The 21,925-nt window shown below is 44.4% G+C and overlaps 1 protein-coding gene across 13 annotated transcripts in view; it reads left to right on the top strand.

The window, feature by feature from the left end:
• Window positions 1–21,925, top strand: part of DAB1 (DAB adaptor protein 1) — a 417,660-nt gene that overhangs the window by 190,922 nt on the left and 204,813 nt on the right. For 11 of the 13 annotated variants that reach the window (XM_063166198.1, XM_063166199.1, XM_063166197.1 and 8 more), the window contains exon 1: window positions 16,554–16,990. The gene's annotated coding sequence lies outside the window, so the exon portion shown is untranslated. Of the gene's footprint in view, window positions 1–14,759; window positions 14,832–16,553; window positions 16,991–21,925 lie in introns of those variants that run through there. The other 2 variants (XM_063166192.1, XM_063166188.1) reach the window with 1 other exon arrangement.

Below are 21,925 nucleotides of genomic sequence, written 5' to 3'. Positions count from 1 at the left end.
CTGTGATGGATAAATGCAAAGGGATAACAGGGTTAAAACCTGGTGCAGTGGCATTGGGCTGGTGGGGCTCAGCCATGGGACACGAAACTTCTGTTCTTTCAATGAGAATATTTTCATCTGGAGCACAAGGAATAAGCAGTCCCTGCACAGACTGTCCCCACTCCAGCACTGTGCAGCTGTTCCTAGCGAGGTTATGATTGATTACAGCAGCTTATGCAGTCAATGGGTAAAAATAAGAGACTAAGAGACCTCGTTTCCTGCTTCATGATCCTGCAGCTCCACTCAAAACTCGGCTGCTGGGATCAGCTTCTCACCTGAGGGGTTCGATGAGTGCCTTGACACAACCATCTGATCTCAGCTTTTAAAGCTAATTTATTTCTCATTGTGTGTCTTTCTGTGGACAAACAGATACCAGATAAGAACCTGGAGCTATTATTGGCATGTAGAAATTGTGTGTTGTGGAATGGGGTTGTAGAAATCTTGGGAGTTATTTGGATGATGTCTTCTTGGCATCCCTCCCATGCATGAGCTTTCAAGAAAGGGTCTGCTCTCACCTGTGCTGTTTAGCAGGGTTTGGTGCCAGTACCCAAAACTCTAATGGCTCTTTGGAGTGAAAAATTTCAAAAAGTAAAAGTACAGAGAGGGTAACAGCAGAGAATATTTACTTTTTCCAAGAAATGCAAGAAATTAGTTTGTTCTGTCACAATGATTTGGGCATACACATTTCTTACTGCCACTCTTTCAAATTCCCAGGAGTGTTCTCAGAGGGACCTCCCATTTCCCACGGGACATTTTAGGATATCCAAGCCCTTCTAATAAAGAAATATTTAAAAAAATCTCTTAATCTATAGTGAGAATCCTACTATACATTCTATATTCCTAAGGATGAGAAGGTTTCTGCAGAACCATCACCCCAGGAGGGAACTCTGCAGATCCCCACAGCCTGAGCCTGCAGATGGTCACAGAGGAAGGATTTTTGTGGTACCTCACTTTGGCTGCTCTCTCACTGTCATGCAGTGAATGTGTTTGCTCTGTAAAGCCGCAGGCTTTGCTTTAGCTCTGTAACATTGCCACATTTCTGGGGTTTGCTCTGATATTTGCTCCTCCTGCCCTGCTCTCCCCCATGGTGTTTTGGTTTGATGCAAGTTCTTAATGGGAAAGCAATTGCTCAGGGAAATGTGGTGCCTATCAGCTGTCTGATCACAGCTCCCCATAAATGGAATTAAACTGAGGCTGTGTCAGTGTAAAGGCTCCACGAAGAAGATTTGCTTCATAAAATTCATCTTGCATATCATGCCTCTCTTTGTGTGTAGTGTTCAGAAGCTCACTGCTCTGTTCCCATAATCTACCAAATAATAACAGTTACATCTTACACTTACATCTGCAAATCAATACTCAGGCTCTCGCTCCTAACTGTAATGAAAGTTTGTTTTTTGTGTGAAACAGTAACTTTCATGTCTATAAGATTGTTGCATCCTGTATTTCTGTCAGATTTGACGACAGTCACCTCCTGAAGCTTTAACAAAAGGCAGAAATTCCCCTGGTGCTTCTGGCAATTACACATTAGTCTTTGTGGAGGCAGAAGATTACTTGCTGATTCCTGTTTGCTGATTCCATTATGTATGTATGCTCTAGTACATAATGGCTTGTTAATCCCTGAAAACAGCATGGCTAGGAATATTCCTTCAAAACTGTATTTTGGTTCAATTAAAAAAAAATCCAACAAACCAGCCATCAAAAATGATGAATTCCATAGAGTCTCTTATAACCACTGGGGTTTTGAAGATGATCTCTATCAGGGAACTTATCATTATGGGAGCTGGGCTGTGTGTGATGTGGTGAACTGTTTCCTTTTGAAGATATTAATTTTCCTGCCACCGATTTGATGCAATGTGCTCGCAGTCAAGCCAGGCAAGAGTAATAGAGCTGATGAAGACAGCTTGGTGTGTTATTGTGCTCTGAAATAATTCTGTTAGGGTCCAGTCTCTCCCTTTCCCAAGATGAATTCCTATTTTCTCTTGTGTTTCTGATCACTCCACTGCAAGGCCTATCCAGAGCCCCATCCCCATGGAGAGCTGTGGGATGGTTTGGCCTTACTAAATTCAGATTTTACACCCTCTTTAGGGCATACCTCAGCCTTGCTTGCAAAAAATACAGTGCTGTATGATGCCATGCTCTGTGAGATGGGATTAGGAGCTGCAAAACAGAATGGCATAGAGGATTTGGCCCTGTCCTGCTTTGGTGCAAACCTTGGCCTGCCCCGCTGCTGTTCCACCCTGTACTGCTCTGTGCAGCTCACAGGCCCATGCCTTGGAGCTACCTCATGGAAAAATGGGTACAACAGACACTGAGAAGCCCTGCAGGTTTCCTTGGACCCCTTTTGTGTTCCTTGGACCCCTTTTGTGTTCCTTGTATCCAGCCTTGTCCCACAGTGAGAGGTCGCAGCCTTGCTGTGGGCCTGAGGGGAGGACAGAGCAGCAGAACATCCCTCTGCAATTCCCCTCCTTTTCCTGGGGTGTTGTCCCTAAAACCTTTAATAAACAGTCCTGTCCCTGCAGAGCTCATGATCCAATAGGAAAGATGGAGGCTGTGATGGAGAGTGTAATAACATCCATCTTTGCACGTGGGGAAAAGAGGTGCAAAGAGATGGAGCACAAGGTCACAGAGGAAGTGCTGTGACAGGACCAGGAATTGAATTGCCTCCTCTGGGGTCTTCATCCAGTGCTTTAATCACAAAACATGCCTTCACCTTTGTGCTTTTCTGTTATTTAATCAGCTGAGGAGAAGAAAAATGCAAATTGATTTAATTAAAGGAGAGAGCAAATTTCTAATTTCAGGCTGGATCGTTCTATGGTTATGGAAATTTTGGGGAAAGGAGAGAGTAAGCATCTGTAATTTCTCTTTTCTTGACAGATGTATTTTCATTTACACAGCTGTGCAAAAATTATATTTATATATTTTGTGACATCTAATTTTAGCCTTGGAGCAGATCTGATGTTGGGTTACCAAGAAGTGTCATTTTCTGGCTTGCAGAATAATCCTCCTTCTGGCAAAAAATCCATCCTGTTTCTTCCCACAGACATGGTTTCTTCCTTTTAAGTGTCTCTCAGAATTATTTTATACTCAATGAAGCAAATCCTCCAAAGGCTTCATTATTCTGATGGTAGCATCATCTGATTGAATATTTCAATCATAAAGTCCTTTGGAGAATTTTAGCAGTTTCCACTCGGGATGTTGGAGGCTTGGATTTCTGTGTGTTCCCGAGGTTTTGAGGAACTGGTGTAGGAAATTGAGATAATTTCAGATGCACAGAGTTCATTGGGGAGGTGGATGGTAATGTCTGGCTGTTAACTGGAATACAGTAAATCATCCCTTTCTAAAAAAACACAAACACAGCTTCTCTGAGCCCTGGTCAGCAAAGCATTTAAGCACATGCTTAGGTTTAAGCATGTGAGTGTTGTCCAAGTGTGTTCCTGCCATTCATTGCCAATAAATCCAAAGAGCAGTAAAGTGTCACTTGTCAGATCCAGCTGCTGGGGACATCCTGAGTACAGCCCACAATTCCCACCTCCAGGAAAACCTGTAACATTTGCAGTGTGTGCTGCTGAGATTCTCCCTGTGAGCTCTGTTCCGTGATCCCTTCCTCTCAGCTCATTTCCCTTCACATCCCCACTTTGCTGGCAAGCCTTGATTCTTTTTTCCTTGTTCATTGAAAAAAAAAAATTTTCAATGACTCTGGAAAGAAATCCATGTTTGTTTTATTGAATTCCAACAGGGACAGCAATTTCAGGGCTTTCTGAAGGGCTGTGACAGCTCCTTGTACCTCATTGCCTCCTTCCCCTCCCCTGTCATCCCCTGGATGAAAGATTCTGGCACCCACCTTGGCAGGAGGAGCTCCTTGGGCTGACGTGGCCACCTCTGAATTGCTGAGGAATCCTCGGTGAGGGTGTTCTGCTTCTCTCAGCCTCACGTGAGGCTTTATGAACTTTAATGAACAGTATGTAATAAATTTGCCGAAGAAATTGGGTTAGCCTGTGATTAACATTCAGAGTGATGCAGATGAGTGTACCAATGATGGGAACATGTGCTCACATCACGATGAAATGCAGATGAGAGGCCCTGGAGCAAGCCCAAGGATGTGGGCCAGCACAGTTTCATCTCTGTCAGCTTTAATCTGATCTCCAGTGCCACTGCTACCGGCCTGCAGGAGGAACCTCAAACCAGACCTCGACACAACTTCAGTTTTCTGTTAGGGGCTACAAAAACATTGCTTTACAACAAAGCTCCATGCGTAGAAACCCAAGTCACTGTCTCTAAAAAACAATAATTCTAGCAGTGGGGAAGAGAGGGGGAAATGGTTGGGAGGTGCCTCTAGGTTTGGTTTGGCTTTTATAAAGTTTTTACACTGCTTTGCTGAGCAGCTGTTTCAGTCAATTGAAACCCAGCTGAGCCCATCGTCCTGTGACGGCGTCGTTGTGGGGAGCACAGAGAAAAATCCCCCACGACCTCCCTTTTAAATGAAGTGCAAAGTAATGCTGGGAAGGGAAAGAATAAATCAATTTTAAGTGGTAATCTATGAAGTTGGACAGAAATTGATGAGAAATGAAGCAACTGGTCATAGGAAATTGACCTTGAAAATGGTGTTTATCTGGTGGCCGCAGTGGCAGAGCCCCGCTGCTGCTGTAGGCCTGAGAGGGAGTTTAAATCAGAGTTTCTTTGCTTTGAATCTCTGTTGGGTTTTGGGGGAGTTTCTTTCAGGACTCTGCTTTCTGACAGCTGTGCCAGCGGTGCAGCTCAGCAGGATTTGCTCCTTTGTGGCAGCCTGGTATTTTGCTGTGTTGCTTGAAAGGCTGCACCAGTTTGGGAGTGGTGGTTGTAGGAGAAGGGTCAGGAGAATCACTGTGGTTGTGTAACAGATACATATGTTAGGGACAGAGATGGTATTTTTACCTGGCTTTTAATTTCCATACAAATAAACTCATTAAAGCGAGCAAAAGGACAAATGAGTAATACATGTCACCTCTGCTATTTTAAACTGTAACACCTACTTACAGCAGAAGGATGGCTATTGCAGCATTATACACATCTTATTTACACTGAGGGGACAGCAGCATGTGGGAGGTGGAATATATTGAGTTTTCACTGAAACTCTAGCAGAAAACAATTGACAGAGTATTTCTGTGATCTTTGTCTTGTAGGGCAGGTGGTCAGGGGTCTGTCAGGTTAAATAAATGCTTTTTGGACAATGGTTTTTCTGCCTTTTTTGTGCACATCAGCTGTGTCCATAAGTGATTCTTATGCAGCTCATTGAGGTGGGTCACTTGCTGCTCTCAGCACCTGTGTGCTGGGTGTCTCAGGAATTCCCTGCCAAAATATGAAGGTACAAGTAGAGTATAAACTATAGAGTAGCCAAGTGCTAGACCTTGGAAATTTATGGTCTTAGTGGCCAGAAAAATAACCTGATATTAACCTAAAAACTTTACTGAAATATCAGCAATCTTTGTGTCAGTTCTGATGTGATCCACACAGGTGAGCTCTCTGGTTTGCTCAGCTTTGCCATCACTGACCTCCTCTGCCAGATCGTCTCTCAGCAGAAGTCAGAGAGCAAACACAGGCAGGACATTTGTGGGGTAAGAGAGACCAGGACAAAACTCCCTATATTGTGCCTTGTCATAGACTTGGCTTCACACACCTGAGCTTCTCAGAAGGCTGAGGCATTGCTCATTGGCCATTAAAAAAATGAGGTGCTCCAGGCAATTCCTTCAAGCAGCAGCTGCTGCTCCTGTGGCAGCACCCACCTGAGCTCTGGGCACCCAAAGGATCACATTCCTGCATGGGACCTTGCTGGAGATGCTCCACTGCAAGGCCTTTCCCTTGCCTGGGAGCATTCCCTGATCCATTCAGTCTGGGGTGAACATTGGGAGCAGAAAAGGGAAACAAAGGGAGAGAAGCAGGGAGGGAACAGAGCTGTGAGAGAAGAGGAGAGGAGGGAGCCCCACTCCCAGCAGGGGAAAACTTGGATTGATGAAGCACCAGCCATGCTGGGTTGGTGGTGTTATCCCAGTGCTCGTGCTCTGATGGGAAGCTGACAAATAATAAACCTGAGCCATGTTTTCAGACTGTGTGAAAATTGAGGATTTCGAGGCAAGCCTTCTCTAGATATTTAAAATTCAGCAAGCTTTTTTTGTCCTGGGTCTTGAGATGTTAATAACTTTGACTAATTGTCAACACCACCAATTACTATGACTGATACCTTATCATTTCCCACAATGAGCAATGCTAATTAAAATTGATTGTGCTGCTGTTCTGGCACAGCAGCAAGTTTCCTTTTCCTTTTTTGTTTAAACATGAGCTTATTGTGCCTATTTGGTGAATTAAATAAGGAAAGCTTATTATTCTGATGTTTATTTTTGAGCAGGGGTTTTAAGCCACATTGGAAGCCTGTTACAAGTGTCAAAGAAATAGAGTTTGAATAAATTACATTTTTTGGAGTACCAAAACATACAGCTAATAATAATATTTAGCACTTTTATACTGCAGTGCTTTTTACATGATCACATTTCTGCACGAACGTAACCACTTCTATTATCTCTGTAAGGTGGGAAAACACTGTTATTGCTGTTTCACAGACACTGCAGCAGATATGCCAGAGCTTTGATTCCCTAATAGCAGAGCACTTCAAGCTATTCACTTCAATTAGGTTACAGATCCCTGTCTTGCAGCACTCTGAGCTGCCTAAGTTATAATTTGCAGGACTGGTGTTGCTTGAATTTTATCCAAACTTGGCCTTTTATTTCTTGCTTATTTGTTTTTAAAGCATGGTTATTTATTTCTCCCAAAGGTAGGATCAGGAATCCTTTGCTGCCAGTGCTGTAAATGTTGATTCTGCCCATGCAGGGCCATGTAGCAGGGATGGGGCTGTGCAGATTTGTGTCCTTCTGGTTTGAATCTTTGCTTCATCAGCTGCATCTCCTGGTCTCAGATCTGTTCTTTATTGGGTAAAAGCTGCTTGCAGGGAGGAGAGATGGCTGAACAACAGCATGGAACTCTGAAACTCCCATTATCTATTTCCTGCTGTACTCTGAATTTAGCTGTGCCTTTACATGAAGTTTTCCATGGGGAGTATTTATGGGATATGTTATCACTGGAAGATGTACCTGGCTTTTTTGACTGTTCTGCTGGTGTCTTCTCCTTAAGTGGCCAATTGCAGTTAATAGCACAAGTCTGTGACCTTATCCTGCTGGAGATTGATTTAATCTGAACAATTTATTCTTTCCATGATCAATATGAAATGAGTTTATATGTAATGGATATAAATGCATGGAATTGCCTGAGATATTCCTTACTTCCTCCTACTTAGTCCATAAAATGAGTCAACAACTTCATGGTAGTTATTAAAAAAAAAGTCTTTTAAAGAATTCTTCATGTTGCACTTTTCATAAACAAGATCTCCCTTAGGCTTTGACAGAAAGGGAACCCATGTTTGCCTGCTTGGTGCCTTGTATGAACAGCTATAGTGTGTGTCAATCAAAAAATATTTCATATTTATTGGGAAAAAAACTAAAAAAACAGGCACTTGAAAGCAAAACTAAAATATTTATATTACAGAAACACCACCAGCAAAATTCATATCCAAAAAGTAAATATTTCATTCCTGAATAGTACTTTTTGGTTATTTATAGCTGCATGACTTTCCTTTGAGCATTGATTTCTTCTGATCCTGATAGGAGTTGGGAGCATCCCTGGAAATCTGTAGAGCTGCTTATGCCATGATGTCATGAGTGACCCCATGCTGGCAACAAGGGGACCTGGCCAGCAAGGTCTTGTCCCTCACAGTGACCAGGTTAATTTGTTTGTGTGGGGAAAATGCTGGAGCAGTGAAAAGCATCTCCCAGTGGAGCTGTGGGGTTTGCTTGGTGACACAAAGGGAGTCACAGCAGGGGAAGCTGTGAAATATCTCAGTGCCAAGAGTGTCCCCCTGGAGCACAGCAGACCTAATTCTCCTCTCATCCCTGCTGATGTCTCTCCCTGGGCCAGGCTGAAGCTGCTCGTGGTTCCTGCTGTGCAAAATCAGAGAGGAATCATGGCTGGATGGCTCCCTCGGCGTAACCAGCTGCATGTGGAGGCAGAAGTGTTTTTTTTGCTTTCTTCTCTAGTTTCAAATGTCCCCTGGAGTTTCATTGTGAAAAGTCAGTTATGAAAATTGAGAGTGTGAAGGGGGGGAATGTGTCATTTGGGTTGTGATTTGCTGTTAATTAAAGTTTAGTGTGACACATCCTTTATGTCTGGGGATTCCTGAGTCTCATCTCAGTGGCCTGGGTAGAACAGAGGAGCATCTCCATCGAGATCAATGCTCATTATTATTTTCCTCATTATCATCATGATCCTCATCAGTATTTGTTCTACAACACTGGCTGTGGAACAGAAGCACAGGCAGAGATGACCTTCGCTCCTGTTCCAAACCTTTCATTTTTAACAGATAAGAGACTCAGGGGCTGGGGACAGGGAAGTGACACTGAACTGACAGAAACTCAGATCCAGCTACTCAGGAGTCAAAATCAGCCACCTCAAGCACAGCAAGCATTTGATGGTCGGTCCACCTTGTTTTATTGTAAAATCTGCAAAAAGAAGCACAGGAAAAGATATATCCCTTCAAGTTAGAGACTTGGACCTTTCTGCTTAAAATGTTGAAAATCAGTTCTTTTGGAAGCTCTGAGATAGAAAGGACTCTTGCCAACCTGGCAGATCATTGCTTCTGGTTTGAGATGGAGGAGGAGGTGTGTGATTTCTGTGAGTCACCTTCTGACAAGCACCTGACAATCCCCCAACCATCCCCTCAGTGCTGGTGATTTTCCTTTTTGCTGATGCAAAAGGGGTCAGGAGGTGGATGGCATTGTTAAGGCTCTCACATGGAAATGGTGCGATACAATCAGACTGGACTTGAGGAAAGATATTTTGATTTGTTGCCACTTAAAACCCGAGTAGGATGGTGAGAAACAAAGATTAAAACCAATACACCTGCTTCTACTTCTTCTCAGTCGCCCAAGTCCAGTTTTTCATGCCCAACTCTTGTACCTCCTCCCTGCCCAGCAATGCAGGATGTTTGGGAATGGGGGATTGTGGCCAGGCCATAACAGATAGGCTTTCCATAGGAGTCATGTTAGGTTGAAAGTGTTTTGGTTAATTTTTTTTATTTTTGGTCTAAATGCTTATGTAAGGGTTTTGCTGTTTGTTTTTCAGAATATTCAAGTACAAATAGATTTGTTTCATAAAAGAGAGGGCAGTGCCAATTTATTGCAGAAAACAAACAGTATGCTTATTTTTTCTGAAGATAAGAAGGTTGTATGGCAAGTTGTAGAATTAATGTATCACTAAAAAAAAATAAAAAATTGAAATTTCTTCCTCCCCTTCCTCTCTAAGTGTTGAGGATCTGTTCAGCTTCACCCCAATCATTATTTTTGCCGCATTAGAGGGTGCTCTGCAGTTCAAGCCATGCACACTCCTAAGGTTGCCCCTGTTCTGGGGCATGTTTTTGTTGCACCAAAGTGTTTCACACATCAGCTTCAGGAGGGGAAATCGTGTCCTGTTGATGTGTTTGCTGTGTGTAAGAGGAGGATTTGGCTACTGGGGACCCAGAGGAGATGGCAATGTGCTCCCTGTGTGTGAGCACTGTAACCTGGAGGGTTTGTGCAGCACATTGTGGGTGAATGGACAGTGGCTCTGCTTGCCTGGAAATCACCCATGACCAGAGAACTGCAGCGAGGTTTGACCTCTCCTGGTCCTGAACCTAAGGGTGCTCCCTTTGGGCGAGGTCTCTGATGCTCTTTTGCAGCCAGCTACAGACCTAAAGATTTTTCTGCATCTAAATGATTGGGGAGAGGTTGCACAAAATACTTCCCTTCCTGGGAAAGCCCCTTTTGTGGTGATAGGGGTGTTTTACCATTATGGATTTTCCAAAACCAGATTACCCATCAGGAGCAGCCTCTGCTGACCAGAATGATGGGAAAGCTGTGCTTGGTGCATGACAAATAGCAGGGTGTTGCATATTTTTCATTATTAGCTCTGAATCCATACAATTAGTGGTAGAAAATAAAATAATATTTATTTATCTGTGAAGTCTAATGATAAAATAATAGCCAAGGAAAGTATTGATCCCTCCCTTGACCACTCTCTCCAGTGGAAGGTGGCAGGGGGGGCTGGAATTGAATTTTTGAGGTTCCTTCCAACCTAAACCATTCTGTGGTTCTATGATAAAACAGGAATTTTCATTTTTTCCACCAGTTTGCACGTACCAGAGTTGGCAGTACGTCTTGTATGAACATTAACTCCACCATCCTGCTCCCTTCTCTTCCTTCCACCAAAACTCACCTCTCTTTTTTCCCTTCCCGTGGGTGATGAGGAATGTGTGTGCTCAGTGGATAGAAAGGACAAGGTGCCTTCTAGTGACACCAGGAAGAAAACGATCCGGGCAGTTACAGACCACTAAGCCTTTCATTTGTACCTCGTAAACTGGTTCAAATGATAAGGAAAAAAAGAAAACATTTGGGAGGCGCCGATAAGATCAGGCTTATCCAGTAGAAAGGTAGTGTAGGATATGGCTGGAAGTGATAGGGAAAGCCTGGGCTTGATGACCCAGCAGGTCACTTACAGTCTTTCTCTCTTAATCTCTTGGAAGTCTTTGAACTTGTCAATACGAAAGGAAGAGAGAGGAACTGGCTTATCTCATTTATTTACCATGCTGAAAGGTCTTTGCAAGGCCCCTTGTAGAAAACAGTCAGAAACACAAGGTGGGTGGGTGAAAGGGAAAAGTAGAGTCAGGAATCAAATCCTGAAGATTAGGAATAACTGGGGGATTTTTGCCATCACAGAGGGTTAAACCAGGGGTTCCTTGTGTGTTCCTAAATCCTGTAGGTCTCTGGTTTTGGGATGGAGAAGAGAGGGAAGGACAGCCAGGGCTGGGGTAGCAAAAAGCCTCTGAGGTCAGTCAGGTCCAGAGAAGGCAGTGAGGGAGGACAGAACAACCTAAACAGTAAATACACGGTATAACCTCCAAAAATATGCTGTGTTAATGAGTGGCTTTTGCCCACCCTGTGCTTTCCATTTGAGTTTGATGTGGTCAAACCAAAGTCTTTGTTTTTGCAGCCCGTGTAGGAGATCCCGGTGGGGATGCCAATGGGGAGGAGATGGTTTTTCCCTGATCCCCTCCCCAGCAGGGATGTGCAGTGCAGGACCAGCTGTGCTTTTTCTGGGCCACAGAAGGGTTAGACAAACACGAATACAGTGTTATCTAAAAGGCCAGCAGTGGTGCTCAGCATCGGAGCAGTCTCATTATTGAAGGAGCCCAAATTAAGAGGCTTCATGTGGCATTACTGGGATTTAAGTTAATTTTTTTTCCTGCCATTTAAACCCTGTATTTGTTTCTTTTCAACAGCCGTGTCTGACTCTCTGTCCTAAACAGAGATTTGGAGTAAGGGTTAAACAAACATAATTTATTTGCATTCCCCGCTGCTCTGTCACAGCTGACTGTGTTCCCTGCACCACTGATTTAAAAGACAGCCCCACCTCTTAACTGATGGAGCCTCCTGCCTCCCTTGCATTCCTTCCCATCCCTCTGCCTTTCCCCACCATTTTTAAGGGAGAAGAACCACTGGATGTCCCTTTGAATTCCAGGGGCTGAAGTCCTGGATGCTGCTAATGAACAGCGAGAGCCTTTTAAGGAACTGAAACGTTGCATTGTTATGATTTGGGAAACAAAAGCTGAATTAGAACTGTAACACTTAACTATGGCATCCCACTTTATTTTCCTCTAATGCAGGCTAAGCTGCCTTACAGCAATCTTTTAAATGTAATGATTGAGACTATTATAGGAAATACTATACAAAGCAACATTTTTTTTTGCAGCCTAAATAATAAGTAGGGCAAGGTTTTAAATGAGGCTAGAGTAATGAATGCTGTACAATAATTTTGATGATAAATTTCCCCCGAGGATAAAGTGGAAGAACAGAAGCAGGCTGTATTTAATCATGCAAAGTTAAAGGAATGCAGACCAACAAATATTTATAGAAAAGTACGGATTTTCTAACCTTTTCTGAGATATTCTTGCCCCTTTTCACCTGAGAGACTTCTCAGAAGTTCAGGTCTTTCAGCACTTAATAATTAGGAGGAGGAATTGATCACATAGGGTCAAGTGTTTCTTTGATGTAAGAGCGCAGAAATTCCTGCTTCCTCGCAGGCTGGAGGACTCGAACAATGAGACATTTGTTTTTCACAGCTCTTCCATTCATCAGCGTGTCTGAAAAGCTTGCTTTGAGCAGATACCCAGCATGGGATGACACATTCTGCAGCTGCTCTTCACCCTCTGCTGACCCAAGGAGTTGTGTCCCACCAGAGCAGGGCACTGGGCAGAGATCCCCTTCTCCCCTTCCCAGGGCAGCAGAGGTGAATTGTGCAAGCACAGTAAGAAGAGCTCTGAACTGCATTGCAGAGGTGACACCTGGGCCTCCATGTGCCCAGCAAGCTCCAACTCTCTGCCCCATCACAGATCCACAAAGGCCATGCATCCTCCTCAAAGGTGCTGCTCCCCAGCTCTGCCTGCTTCTGTTGGTCTTGAGGACAAAATATTGGCTTCAAGAGCTAAGGGACAGCAAAAATATCACTGAGGACACCTGGCTTGGCACCTTCCTGGTTGTTCTGCACCTTCCTGGATGCACTTGTGGAAGGGTTAGACGATCACTCCATTAAGTTAGATAATCACTCCATAAGGTTGGATTGCTTTGTGTTTTTTTAAAAAAATAACTATTAAAATAGAGTGTTTCAGTGGAACTTCAGCTCAACATCCAACAGCATCCACTCAGCGGAGGCGAAAACCGGCGGGTTTCTATTCTGCTGATCAATACTTACAGCGTGTATTGATTTCCTATTTAGGTGTTAACTTTTTAGCTCTTAGAAGTGCTCTTGATATCAATTTTCACCTTGCCTGGTGTTCATTACATGCTGAACGTTGTGGCAGTGAGTGAGCTCGGATCCCATCTGGAGGGACGATTAATTCCAGCCACTCCAGGACCGCAGCCTGCAAAGATTTACTCGCCCTGCACAAGCATTGCTATAGCACAAAAAATCTGTGTTTAAGGCAGTGACCTGAGAAATGCTTTCACTCCAGCCTGGCACTTTCTCCTCCACTTTCTCAGCCTGTGTAGTCATCTCTGAAATCATAGAATAAGCTAATAAATAGCGCTGTTTATTATGTCCGTGTTGTTTCGGCGCAATAATTCACAGGGAAAGAGCCCGGGGTGGCGGGCTCAGGTTGCTGGGTGGCTGGGTTTTGTTTAAGCGATAAGACACACATGATAAGCAGCGCGTCCCTGGGTGATTGTGCCTCCAGTAGTGTTAGGAGGCACAAGGTCAAAAGGCTCAGTGACTTTAACTACCTGAGAAGTGCCGCGTAATCCCCGGCAAATGGGCTGTCTGCAATGTCTTATTGCTGTATCACAGAGGGAATTATTTCTTTTTAAAGGCAGCCACATGAATTCCCTCTGTAATTGGCGCAGGGCTGACATCACTGGCTGCCAATCAGGAATCCGCTTTGTCTTGGGTTTTAACACCTTAATTTCAAGTTGGGGTCATCTGAGCAAATGGATTTTGTTAAAATGATGTTTTATCCTCTTTGTGCTCCGAGTCCAATCTGCCCGTTTCGCGCTGTGCGTGTGCCTGCGTTGAGAATTGCTCTGCAGTGGCTTTTGTGTCATCACCAGGCACAAAACAGTGGCTGCAAAGTCCTTGCAGGGTTGGTGGCATGGAGCCATGGCCTGGCTTGTGGTGCCCGGGACATTATTTGGGCTCAGAAGCTCCAGGGAGCGAAGGGAGGGCAGACAGCCAGGTGAGCACATAGGGAGGCAGGCTGGGAACTCAAAATAATTGTGCAGCCATCAAATCCTTTCAGCCCGTGCTGTCTTTCCCTTTTTATTGTCAAAGATAACCCCAAAATAATAAAATAATCTCAATTTACAGTTACTGTTGGTAAAATAAGCACACCTAGGTCAGAGCTTTACCAGCCTGAGCAGATGAAGAGCAGGCTGTTTGTCCCAGTGATATTGAGGGGACCACAGGCAGCTGCTGCCCTTTTTGGAAGGGAGAATGAGGGAGCCCAGATGGGAACATTTCCCCCTTATTTGTCTCTACTTTAAGCCCTAGCAGAAGCAAAGATAAAGGCACAGCCCACAGGAATTTCTCTGCAGCCCTTTGAGCTGGTTCCACTGTCTTCCAGCTGCTCCTTCAGCAGGGGAGAGGAAATCCTGTGGTCCACCCCAGAGAATGCTTTTCCTTTGGGAAAATGGGAATAGATGCCAGAGGTCATGACTTCTCTGTCTCAGTCTGTCAGTGGGTGGGACAGGGGGGAAATCTATGAAAACCACAGCCAAGGAAATGCTGTGGAAGTTGCTGTTCAGCTGCACTGGAATTTAGGGACAAAGCGAGAGGCATCCTCACCCTGTTAGAGGGCAGAAGTTTGACAGATAGTTTTAAAGGCTTAAAATAAATCTATCTTCATAACCTGACTGCTGTGCTTTTTTCCTTAGGTGTGTTATAGAGGTAATGATACTTCTACAGTGAACTCAATTAACCTTCTGCAGCCTCCCGTGTGACAGGGAATCCTAAATCTTCTGTTTTATGAGTGCATGTGCAAAATTTGAAGCTACTCTGAACTTAGCATTAATAAATGCCCTTTTCTAATTGGTGCCCATTTGTTTGTTTTTCTTTTCCAGTGAGAAAGACATGGTGGCTGTGAATGGAATGTAGTGTTCATGGTTGGGAAGAGATTTCCACACAGGAGAGAGGTATTGTCATCATTATTTTTATTATTATTATTATTAGTTTTAAGAATCGGCTTTTTGTGTGTGGATGCCTTTGGAGTTTCCATTGTTCAGTGATGTTATAAGATGATCTTCATGATTTTATATTTGGTTCTCTGCATTGTTTTGTATAAATGGACATCATTGCCAGTAAGAATTATTTGATTCTCCTCTGTCTGATACCCAGTGGATTTTGAGTGTCCTTTAGAAATGCTGTGGAAAAAAAGGATGGAAGAAAAAAACTGTGTATTTATGGTGAAAAACCTGTGTGTTTAGGTTTCCACAGCTTGGTTTCCCTAAAAAACTCCCTTCTGCTCTGTGATACATCCTGGTAGGTGCACCCTGCATCAGGCCACTCAGTGGTGTTTGCTCCTGAAATCTTTGCATGAACACATTCTGTGCAGAGCAAAATGCTTCATCTGGGAGGGAGGATGTCAGCAATAAATGAGAAAACAAGAGAAATGGATGATGGCCCATAATGCAAACCCTATAATATAATCATTGTTGTTTGATAAAAGAGACACTTGGAGCAACTCTCCGTGCCCTGCTAGGTATGTCTGGATTTATTATTCAAAAAGACACAATCAAATCTCTTCATTCCCTTGACAAATGGGAGCTATTCAATTCCGTATCTGCCTCTTATTTATAGCATATAGAGGGGTGATTTATATGCTGGCTGCAGATCTTCCAAAACAGTTTTAATTAGCAGCACTGGCTATTAGAATGAGAGTCCTGTAACTTCCCTGTCATACACATCCCCTTAAAACTGAACAGAAATCTTACTCTTTGCCAGGCAACACTTCTCTTATTTTTTGGTGATGCCAGCAAGAAAATGCAAGTGTGTTTTAGGAGCTCAGAGGTTGAATTGCTGCTGAGGAGCAGGCAGGGGAAGGAGAGGAAGAAATTTTCATTTATTGGTGAGGCTTGGGAGGACAGGGCGGTGCTTGGGGCATTGGTACCATCAGTGACTTGGGGTTGGAGGACACAGTAAGCCCCAAACACACCAAGGCCAGCTCAGGCTGGCAGCACTGGCATTCTGGGGTTCTGCTCTGCCTTTCTGTGCTTGGAGGAGGATGGATGTGAGCTCTCACCTCGCTGTGTCCCGTGGTTGGAGCGCTGATCCCTCCTCCTGGCGCGTCCTGTGGCACACACACCGATGCTGGGAGCTCTGTCTGAAGATGTAAGCAAGAATTCCAGCATTGCCCCAGCTGTTCCCTGCTCCACAGAGCTGCTCTGGCTCGTGGGCTAATTGGTACCCCTGGGGTTGAGAGCAGAGGCAGGCACAGCACGGGGGGCAGCCCGGCAAAGGCGCCGGTTTGAGTCTCTATTATTTTCACGCATCTGATAGGAATGTGATCCCTTTGAGACCTCAGCCTATCTGTCAAACCTGAGATCAGCCAACAGGTTCAAAAGTTATTTGGGGAAGCAATGAGTGACAGAACAATTGCACAGCTCTTGTTTTTTTCCTGAGAAACCAGGCTAGAAAAGCGCAGGGAACATAAAGAGTATTTTTTGTGCTTTATGCGGTGTGTGTAGCATGCAGAATGCTCTGTTGTTATGCTTCCACTGATCTTTTTTTGACATAAGCAATGCAGTCATTCTGTCTTTGCATCAAATAAGTCTTTGTACTGCTTGTCACCAGCTCACAGTGTCTGTGTCTGTGTGTAAACTCGGTGTTTGCTACATCCCCCTGTCACAACTGTGCTGCTGCCTGCAGCTGGGCGCTTCTGCTCCAGCTCTGGGTGCTTCACAGTGATGCTCTGTTGGTGATATTTACTCTGGAGAGTAAGAAATCCCTAGGAAATCTGAAATTTGAGGCAGAAAATAATATGAAAAGCAAGGACATGAGCACTGGACCTGGTCACAGAGGTTTGGTGTCTTTGCCTCCTCCCTTGGAGGAGGTCAAGGAAAGAAGGCACAACTGAGAGAGAAGGTTGGATGAAGTTCATCACTGCTCTGCCAACACTCTATGTCTGTGGTGCTTGGGAGACTGATGGGAAAATGAGGAATTAGGAAATGAGGACATAGAAAAAAAATCCTGCTACAAGCAAGCCTGAAATTAATGTGGTCAGAAAGAAGGAATGGAAATGATTCCTGCAGTTTGCAATGGGGAGATGATGGGCTCAGCAGAAAGGTATCCACAGGTAATTCACAAATCTGGGAACTCAGTTCTTGGGCTGAATACAAGTCAGATTTGTTTTAAATCTACAGAAATTGTGTGTAGGTATTTTATTTCATTTTCTGAGCATATTGATAAAGCACACTGGTTAAGGAAGCTTTCAAATTATTAACATCTTCAGCCTTGTCTTTGAGCCAAGTGAGCAGTATTTGGTGAGCTGTCTTTGGGCATTACACTAAGTGCTTTTCTACTGCAATTCTAATAGAGTGTAGGGCTGAATTTGATAGTGTTACCTATTAGTGATTAGAGAGTGAAGGGCTTTCAGGGTGTCTGTACTGCAGAGTTTGCTTTGGTTGATAAATTGGGCATTATGCATTTCATAATTTTTTAATTCTGCCTTGAAGTAATTCTGCCTCTTCAAATTCCTCTTTTCATTAACATTTTGAAAATATTTTGGAGGTAAGAATGGGGAAGGAAAAGAATGGGGAAGGAAAAGAGGAGAGAACACTTTTAGTCATAAACACTTAAACGGTGCATTGCGCTCAGTGGCACAGGCTGAACTCTGCTGGAGAAAGGTACTCCTAAATTACCCAAATATTAACACTGGAATTATTGAGCATGGATAACAGTTATGAATTTTTTATGAATCAGTCAGGGTAGCAAAGTCATGGCTACTTTATAGAGAAAGGTATGACGGAAACATGCAGGAAGATGATGGAGGATTCCATCTCTTCACGTTTTCATGGGGTCTTTCATAGGGAAAGTGCGACCTCAAAACACTCAGGGAATATCCCAGTACCCAGTGACTCCAGCAGGAGCTCCAGCACTGCTCACTTTTAGGATATATATTTATTTCTCTGAATCTGAGGTTGCTCTGTCAAGATCTTTTCCTTTATTCCTCTCCAGCTGCTCCTCTATCAGTTTTCCAGTTTGTACCTTCCCAGCTTCTTGCCTTTTCTTCTGCCACATCTATTTTCTCCTGACAAACCCAGTTCTGTTTTACTTCGGTTTTTTTTAGAGAAAGGCTGTAATATATTTGAAGTGTCTGCCATTAACTTTTGAGATTCAGTGACCTTTGCTAATCAGGAAGGAGGTTTTTTTGAGGTCTACAGGAAGAATTAATCATATGTAAACTGTTTGCTTTAAAAAGTCTCTTACCAAATGTGGGATTTCCCAGGTAGCTTTCAAAAGGTCAGAGGCTGGAGGCAGCAGCTGGAGAGCACTGCAGGAGGACAAACCCTCTCAGAGCAGGTTCAGAGTTAGGGAGAGACCTGTGGTGGCACATGGCACTGGGGAGAACCCACTGTGTTTGACAGGCTGGACTCAGGCCAGAAATTTGGAGTATCTGAGGAAGAAACACACAGAAGTGGCACTGTGCTGTTGCACCATGCTGACATTTGCCTGCAATATTCTGCTATTTCAAAAGCAAGTTTTTGTGCTTTCAACAAAATGTTCCTTGGCCCTACAAGACTGGAAACAATTTTTGGGTGAAAGAAACCATGAGAATTTTGGATAAATTCCCAGTCAGCTGCTGGTACAGTCCCTTCTCCCAGGTATCCAGGGAGCTGGAGTCTCTAAAGGAGAAGTTTGCCTCCTGGACCCAGTTTCTGCCAGCTCTTGGTGTGGCAGTTCCTGGTCTGTGGTGGCTCCAGAGCTGCCCATGCAGACTCCCAAAAAGCAGAGAGGCTTTTCCCCACAGTGGGCCTTTCTGTCCTGGATAAACACATTTGATAAAGATCAGCTTGAGGGATTTCACAGTGTAACAACTCCCTTTCTCCTCCAGCCTCTGCAGCAGTGATTTTGGGACCTTCTAGCTCTGGATGAGAAAGGAGTTGATGGAGAAAAGTGCAGCTGTCAAAAGAGGGACAGTCAGTGTCATCAATGCCCTAAAGGCTGCAGTGTCTTGGTGCGCAAAGGAAAATCTTTCTCTGAATTTTAGAGAGCTCTTCCAAATCCTTTAATGTGGTTTTAATGTGTTTTGCTGTACTTAGTAGTGGTTTTTCCCTGCTGTGTCTCAGTGAAGCTGATTTTGGAAGATGTCTCACAAATCAGGTACAGTGCAAGGAGTGTTTGGTTTCCTACATGCAGCTCTGTTGTTCAGCCCCTCAGCTCCTACAGATGATGCAGTGGAGCCTGTTCTGAACTTTCTCTCAAGGTTTTACCAAGTCTTGGTGAATAATTGCATTTGTTGTTAGAGGGAAGTCCATCTGGAGGGTTTCACTCACAGAAACACACCTTGTGACAGAAAGGGGAGATTTCCAGGCTTCTTTGCCCATACAAGGGAAGCACACAGGTGAAGGGAGATTGATGCCATCCCACCAGCCACCCATCTGCAGTGTGTGCTGTTCCCCAGGGATGCATTCAGGCCTGATCCCAGCCACTCTCCAGAGGAACCTCACTGCAGGATGGCTCAGAGCCCAGGGGCTTCTCCAGCTCACCCTGCAGCAGTGGGGTGTGGGCATTGCTCTTTCTCCCAGTGATTAAAGGACAGAGCTTCCTCTTCAAAGAGTTCATTCCCCAAAACCATTAATGGAAAAGTTATGTGCTAGAAACACTTCCACCTGATCCAGAACACACAGGAAGTCTGGATATGAATGATTTAAAGACTATGGGAAAGCATAAAGATGTTAAGGTGAATTTACTACTTTGTTCAGCACATAGATTGTGTGAGGGGTCTGCAGTATGAATTAAAGAAAGGTTCCAGCCATGAGATATTACAGTTCAATTCAGACATTAGTACAGCCAGGGAGAAGACAGTAATGTATTGCACATCTAAATAGGATTTCCATACTGATTGCACCTGTGATCTATATGGGCAGTGCTGCCTCTGTCAGGAGGAATAATGTGATGGGGATAATAGGCAGCTGTGGAAGGATTTACCTGGTGCAAGCTCTGCTGCTAATAGCTGGCTCATATCCCAACCTAACCGTGAGAGTTCATGGTTACCATGTCCTGTTGGATGTCAGGGAGGATGTTCTGCTGACCTTCAGCAGCCTCCAGGCATTAATGAATCACTCACATCTGCCCCTTGTTCATGTCAACCAGCAGCACCTTCTGTGGGGCAATGTGTTTAAAAACAAAGGGAATTTTTTTAAGGCAGTTTGAAATATGGTGTTGTCAGTCATCTGCTGCCACACTTTAGTACTGAGGAGGTGGGACATTACAGAGCCCACGTTATCTTGATTAAATTACTCATTATTCAAATAGACCAATGCCCCATCACTTTTTATTCATCCCTTCTCCAAATTGAAGATAGTACCAGTTTTCCTTGCCTCTAGAAATATTTGCAGATGGTACCTAGTCTTTTTAACTGTTTTTTTTTCCTTTTGGAGGTCAGCTGTGCCAGTTTCAGTCAAGGCTGGATGAACTTTTAAAGTGCCATTTCTTGTTCTGATTTCTCTAGATCTTTGCTTTTCAACACTTCTGTTTACAGACCTGTGACTTTCCTGGAGCTTTTATTTCTCTCAGAAAACCTGGAGGAAATAGAGGTGACCAAGATACAGCACTGTGCCTGTGCTATGAGTGTGCCACAAGAGTGCTTCAGCCCTCTGGAGGCTTTCATCCTCCTGATTTTTTTAATTTTTTTTTTTTTTTTTCCCAGTTTAAGCATTTGCAGCAATGGCTCTGAAGTGATCCCAGAGCTCTGTCCCTTCCCATTTTTAGGCCGAGGAGGCTTTGCAGTGTGTGTTGCAGGGGCTCTGTTGCACATGAGCAGCTCCGCCAGGTGTTTGCTGCTCTCTGTGCAAACGGCGTCGCCGGAGCCGTGCCGTGAGAACAGATGGGCCAGGGAAGTACCTTGCTCTCAGTGGGTCTGGAGAATGAACTCATTATCCAGCCAGTGGCCTGTCACACCAGCCTCATTTACCAGTGGCTGCTGTAGGAAACAAACCCTGGAAAGCAGAGCCTGGCGGGGTGGGAGCGTGGCAGTGCCAACCGCGACGGTGCCGCTCGGCGAGGAGCTCGTTGGGGATGAGGGATGGGGAGGGAACCTGGAAAGGCAGAGAGTTACAAATAGGCACCAAAAAGCCTCATAAAAATGACAGTAAGTGATGCTTTAGGGAGTTAAAAAATGTCATGTGGAGAGGGGCACATTTCAAGGCTGACTCTGAGATGGAGGACCTGCTCCTTCCTGAAAGGTGGCTGTGCTCAGGTGGGGCTGGGCTCTTTCTCCAGGCAGCACTGACAGAACCACAGGACACAGCCTCAAGCTGCATCAAGGGAAATATAGGTTGGATATTAAGAGAAATTTTTTTACAGAAAGGGTGATAAAGTTCTGGAATGGCTGCCTGGGGAGGTGGTGGAGTCCCCATCCCTGGGTGTGTTTAACAAAGCCGGGATGTGACACTGGGTGCCAGGGTTTAGTTGAGGTGTTGGGGCTGGGTTGGACTTGATGATCTTGAAGGTCTCTTCCAACCTTGTGATTCTGTGAATTTCTCAGGTGGTACCTCCACCAAGTATTGCCTAAAAAGGCCAGAAAGTATTAACAAAACATGTTTTAAGAGCATGATGTTCAAACATAAAATGGGACCCAAACCTTCCAGGTTATGTTAGACCAGAGAGGTAAATAAACAGCTTTCCATCTTTCTCCTCTTGAATGCCACCTGGGAAACACCTCTGACTGTGCTCACAGGAGTGTGTTCACACTGCTGTGTGCAGGAGTCCTCTGAGGCTGCTGCTGTGGTTGCTGGTAAAGACACGAAAAATTTTGGCACTAGTTACTCAGAGGGATATAAAAAATGTCAGAGCTGGCAGCAATCTTGGAAAGGGAAAGTGCAGAGTAGGAAACTTTTGTTTATTCGTAGCAAAACCCATGAGGAGCGTGGGGGAAATTGTTGTTACCCCAGTAAGTCCTCCTGTGCGGGGAGAAGTGGGAGGGCACGCCAGATTTCAATTAGGCAGAATTTTCTGTTTTTAAAATGGCTAAAGACAACAGAAATATGTCCCCACAGGCTGCTCCTGG

The sequence above is a fragment of the Melospiza melodia genome, chromosome 11 (genome assembly GCF_035770615.1).
Source record: "Melospiza melodia melodia isolate bMelMel2 chromosome 11, bMelMel2.pri, whole genome shotgun sequence".
NCBI classification, from domain to species: Eukaryota; Metazoa; Chordata; class Aves; order Passeriformes; family Passerellidae; genus Melospiza; species Melospiza melodia.
Note: the sequence above shows the minus strand (reverse complement) of the source record. Positions and strands in the feature narration are given on the sequence as shown.